General features: G+C 44.8%; 1 pseudogene; it reads right to left on the bottom strand.

Moving 5' to 3' along the window:
* Positions 1-951: 951 nt before the first annotated feature.
* The window catches only part of LOC118722367, a 40,267-nt pseudogene continuing 35,218 nt past the window's right edge, over positions 952-6,000 (bottom strand).

Genomic DNA, 6,000 nt, shown 5'->3' with positions numbered 1-6,000 from the left:
CAACTCTCTGGTTTTGAATGTTTATCCCGTCACTTATGAGCTATTACCATAGGCAGTTTTCTGTCCTCTCTGTGCCTCAGTTTTCTCAACTATAAAATGGAGCAAAATAGTATGTGCCTCATAGGCCTATGTGGATTCAATTTGCTAATATCAGCAAATTGCTTAGGAGAGCGACACAGGATAAAGGCTAGATGAGTAGGTAAGCATGTAGATAAAACATGTTACATGGGAGATGCCATTCCCAGAGAGGTAAAAACCTACTATAGTCACAACAATCAAGTGTATATAAATGCAACCTCAGGGGACATAGATTGGATATGCCTCCTTCTTACCATCCTCAGCATATTGCTTTATGCCACTTAGGAGTTTCTTGTTATATACAGACTAGAGGCCTGGTGCATGAAATTCACCAGAGGGGAAAGGGGGTCCTCCCTAAGCCCAGCCTGCACCCTCTCCAACCTGGGACCCTTCGGGGTATATTAACTGCCGGTTTAGGCCCGATCCCTGTGGGTGACAGTTGGATATCCCTCTCACAATCCGTGACTGCTGGCTCCTAACCATTCACCTGCTTGCCTGCCTGATCACCCCCTAACCTTCTCTGCCTGACTGCCTGATGTACCTAATTGTTCCCATGCCTGCCTGATTGTCCCTAACTGCCTTTGCCAGCCTGCCTGATCGCCCTTAACTGCCTTCTCCTGCTGACTTGGTCACCCCTAACTGTGCTCCCCTGCTGTCCTGATCACCCCTAACTGCTCTCCCCTGCCAACCAATCATCCCTAACTGCCTCTCCCTCAGCCCTTCCACCATGGCTTTTCCAGAAGAAGCCCTGCCCTCCAGTCCCCCAATATCCATGTATTTTTGTATGTGTGTATGTATGCATATTGTTTTTTGGTTAATCCTCACCTGAGGACATTTTTCATTGATTTTTAGAGTAGAAGGGAAGGCAAGAGACAGAGAGAAAAACATGGATGTGAGAAAGACACATCAATTGGTTGCCTACTGAATATGCCCTTACTGGATCCTGCTGAAACAATGCCTCCGACAGGGCCAACTGCTGGCGGCCCACTGGGGCTCAGGAGTTGAGTGTATGGCGATTTTCTGTTTCTGCTTCCACTTCTGGTAGAGGTCCCACTTGGAGGAGCTGCTGGTGTAGCGACCACTTTCTGTCTTGATCTTCTTATCCTCCTGTCCTGACTGTCCCAGAAACCACTTCTTCTTCTGGTCCCACTTGAGCTGCTGCTGGCCCTTGGTCAGGTTCTGGGCCTCGTCCCCCATCAGGTCCAGGACAGTGCCAGCCACCTGCTGCTCAAAGGCGCCTCTGTCCCCACCAACACTCAGGCCCTGTTCACTGTCAAAGTCCTTGGGCCGATAGGAGACATAGAAACCCTGATCCAGCGGTTGGGTCTCCTTCCACCTCTTGGCTCCCCATCAGATCCTGGCTGCTGCCATTTCAGGCCCATAGCCTCTGGGAAGACATCCTCCACGCTCTCTCCTTTCTTCTCCTTCTCCTCCCCTTTCCCAGACTGTTCCACCTGCCACCCTGGGAAGCTCTGGGCTGGGCCAGCCAGGCCCTCCTGCCCTCCTGCCAGCCCTGCTGGAAGCTGGCGATGGCCTCACAATCCTTCTGCTGCTTGGCCGCATCACCTGGCTGCTCAGGTCCCGGCTGGAGGCGTTGATCTCAAAGATGGTTGCTGGTGAGCGGTACTGCTTGATGCTGTCCACTAGCCTCAGCCGCTGCAGCTCCTCCTCGAAGCTCTAGCTTAGGGGTGTCGAACTCAATCAGAGAAGGGGCCAAAATCTAAAATCCAGCCTAAATCGTGGGCCGAATGGTTTACTGAACAGTCATAAACTGTCATTGTGATGGAAACGCAGCGGAGTGCAGTGATGACAGCGCGGTGCGGGCCACATTGCAAGGCCTGGCGGGACGGATTTGGCCCGCGGGCCTTGTGTTTGACACATGTGCTCTAGCTGAAGAGGAGGTGCAGGCCCCGCCTTGCCAGGTCCAGCTCTTTGGCACATTTGATGGACTCTGGCGAGGGCCCCAATCACCAGCGCACATACAGCTGCAGGGCAATTTTCGGCCACACAGCCCAGGTTTGCAGCTGCAGTGACGCCTCCAGGTGTTCCACAGACCAGAGTCCTCATCATCCACCAGGCTCTGTAGCACCTGCCCAGCAGGCCGTCCACACCTGAGGGCTCCTCATGGAGGTGGGCGAGGGTGAGGGCACAGCCCAGGAACAGATGCAGGTCCAGCAGGTTGGGGACCTCATCTGGGGCCACCAAAGAGTAGACTGGGCCACTTTGGCCAGCCCGGCCACACGACCCACATGGTGCAGGAAGAGCTTGCCCTTGGCCAGGAAGCTGAAGTTGATGACGTCCAGCAGCAGGATGCCCAGGCCCTGGGCCACCAGCTCAGTCACGATGAGGTGGAACACTTGCTGTGGGTGAACTTGTCCAGGTTGATCTTGCAGGCCGTCTGGTCCAAGGCACTGTAGATGTGGGTGCAGCTCACCCAGGGACCCAGGAGACTTCACTCTGTCCTGGCTTTGTCAGGAAGGACATCTGGTCTAATTAGCATATTATTAGTATAGATGACTTCCAGGAACCCTAAACATTGAGCTATTTGACCACATCCAGTCTTAGCAAGTTCCAAGTTCAAAGCCTAGGATGATTCATTTTAGTAAACAGAGGCTGCAGAAACGTCGTTCACTTGATCTAGCAAATATTTACTGCAAATGAAGAGGCTGGCTAGCTATTTCCCATGACTCGTGATCTCGCCCTCCTCAGTGCACTATGGCCTGCATGATCCAGGCCTCTGGCATCCAGGAGGGGAATGTGAAAATCTCTCTCTGGTGGGTGGTGAGCAGAGTGATGGGTGGTACTTTCAGACCATGACAGTTAAAAGCAAGTGTTTAGAATTAAGAACTTCTGAGGTAACATCAAGCTTTTAGATGCTATAATATTTTTTTCTCAAGCCAATCGTAGTAATAATTTGTTGACAGTTTTACAAAAATTGACTACATGCAAATAATACCACCCAATAAACTCCTCTTCCTACAAGTGCTAAAAAAAAAAAAAAAGAAGGTGTTCTGCTCTGCTTATCCCTTATCTCTTCCAATGCCTTCCCTGAAATCCAATCCAAGGTCTCTCTCTTCGTTCTTAAGTTTAAGTTGGAGCTTAGGAGTTATATCAATGAGGCTTATTAGCAAGAAGCTTGATGAATGGTTTTATAATTAAAAAGAGCTTTTATATTGAAGCTATAGATTCATTTTAGACTATTATGTGAGCAAGAAATGGTGTTAAATCAGTGACACTTGGGGACCATTTGTGAAGGCAGCTAAGCTATGACTAACTCCCAAGGTCTGAGCCAGACACTCTGATTAATTTATGTAATGCAATTTCAACTGAAGTTTCCCTAGCCATTGTCATCCAGATAGGCTATTCAAGCCTCAAGTCTTCTCACAAGAGTACTGTCACATCTGAAATCATATTCTTTTTTAATATATTTTTAATGATTTCAGAGAGTAAGGGAGAGGAAGAGAGAAACATCAATGATGAGAGAGAATCATTGATCAGCTTCACTCTGTCCTGGCTTTGTCAGGAAGGACATCTGGTCTAATTAGCATATTATTAGTATAGATGACTTCCGGGAACCCTAAACATTGAGCTATTTGACCACATCCAGTCTTAGCAAGTTCCAAGTGCAAAGCCTAGGATGATTTGGGGGGGACTCTGGGGACAGAGCCTACAATCTGAGCATATGCCCTGACCAGAATCAAACCATGACCTCCTGGTTCATAGGTAGATGCTCAACCACTGAACCACACCGATCGGGCTGAAGTTGTATTCTTATCCTCAACCCTGGCACTGATCTCTTGGTTCTGCAGAACTAGAAGAGCTTATTCATGCTGTTTTCCAAGTGTTTTCTCTACTCCCAGCAGCAGTAACTAAACATGAAATGCAACCTCCACTCAATTTCCACCTCCCTCCCCTGCAAAGTCCACTCTCTCAAAGCACTTGTTATTTGGTTGATTTCACTGAATGTGGGAGTGCAGTGACACAGTAGTGGTATTTACTTTGCACCATCCTTGAACTTGAAAGAGAACAGCAGATATATATTTTTTTTCCCTTAGAAGTCCTTCACCTCTCCTCTACCCAATCAAACTATAAGAAATAATCCTTAACCTTTCTAGGATCCTTTTTTCTTCTTAACCATCTGCCTTAGACTGCCCCTAATGTGAGAACACCAAGTTTTTTCCCCTGTAGTATGTGAGTCAACAGTTTTAATTTCATGAAATTCACTCCTATACTCAAACTCACTTCCAGACCCATCATTGTGATGCTAAACCCACTAAGGTCATCTTCTGAGCAAGAGGGCTCGTTGTATCTCAAGATCCTTTTCACAAAGACACAGAAAATACATGGTGGTTCCCACAGGAGGTGTAGAGTCCCATGGAAAAGATAAGGCAACTAAAGAATAATTATAAATCAGAATAGATTATTAGACTTCATTAACCAGGCTGCTTCCTTTACACCCTCCATTACAGAGAGAAAGGAGCAAAGCGGGCATGCATGGTTCCTTAACAGGCCATTCACTAATGAAGTTCTCTAAGCTTTGGGAGAATTAAAAATCTTCCCCCTCACAACAGAGGAACAATCTTTGGTCTACAGCTTTTTTATCTTCAAGAGAGTCTTCTCGCCGAGACTGGTTTGGCTCAGTGGATAGAGCGTCGGCTTGGGGACTGAGGGGACTCATGTTTGATTCCGGTCAGGGGCATGTACCTTGGCTGTGGGCATATCCCCAATGTGCAGGAGGCAGCTGATCGATGACTCTCTCTCATCGATGTTTCTGGCTCTCTATCTCTCTCCCTTCCTTTCTGTACAAAATCAATAAAATATATTAAAAAAAAAAAAAAAGAGAGAGAGAGTCTTCTCCCTCCCCATGGAGAGAGAATTAAATCCAACCTATCCACTCCAGACCCTCAAATAGTAAATTGAGGCTATAAAAAAATTCCAATTCAAAGTTTCTTTTTGTCATGTGAGCTTAAATTGGAGCCCTGGAGTTATTATAACAATATTTTCTTTGCTGAACAATATTATTAATGGTTTTATATTTAATGCCAGCTTTGTTATTGAAGCTATAGACATAAGTCTCTCAGTGATAGTAACCTTTGGTGTCCGTTCTGGGCTATTACATTTTAAGTAAAGTACAATGCAGAAAGCAAGGTAGCACCTTAAAAGTCTAGAGTAGTTGATTTCATCATATTACTGATTCTGGGCCAAATGGTTTATTGCATCATTGATATAAACTGGAGTTAGAGTGCAGAAGGGAATATTGAGCAATTATAACCATCCGTTGCAGGGCTGATATTTGATAGAAAGTGTTAATTTATTTTCATTGTTAGTATTCACTGGGAATGTAGATACTATGGTAGTAGTATGATATCTGAATAAAAGGCTCATATTTTTATTAGACTCTCATAGCTAAATGTATCTTAATTGAAAAATTGAAGTAATGAAGATTTTTTTTCCCACTTATGATTCCCCATTTTTTAGGTCTCAAAAATCCTTGTTTTCTTTCTTTCCTCTTTAAGCATTAATAGATATAATCTTCATTTTATTGTAGTCATAAAGAAAAGTTTAATTCCATTTCTATTTATTTAAAAAATACAATACAGACTCTAAGTTTCCTCTCTGAATCATTAATTTTATTCTTTTTATGTGGAGGATTAATAAAGATTAATAAGAAGCTGAGGTAAGTTAAAAATATTTGTCCTGCACTTATTTAAGAATGAAACATAAAAAATACTACATGATTTCTAAGCCTTCTATATTAGCTCAACTGAACTGATATTTAAAACAGCCTGAAAACAGATCTTAGATAAACCCTGTGTTCTAAATTATAATTGGTTGACTTACTGTGCCTTTGAAGCAGTGTTTTACTCTCCCAGAAATAGCTGCATTTCCATGTACCTTTTATGCTAGCATGTTCCCCACAGA

Source organism: Pipistrellus kuhlii, unplaced genomic scaffold, assembly GCF_014108245.1.
Source record: "Pipistrellus kuhlii isolate mPipKuh1 unplaced genomic scaffold, mPipKuh1.p scaffold_m20_p_2, whole genome shotgun sequence".
Lineage (NCBI taxonomy): Eukaryota > Metazoa > Chordata > Mammalia > Chiroptera > Vespertilionidae > Pipistrellus > Pipistrellus kuhlii.
Note: the sequence above shows the minus strand (reverse complement) of the source record. Positions and strands in the feature narration are given on the sequence as shown.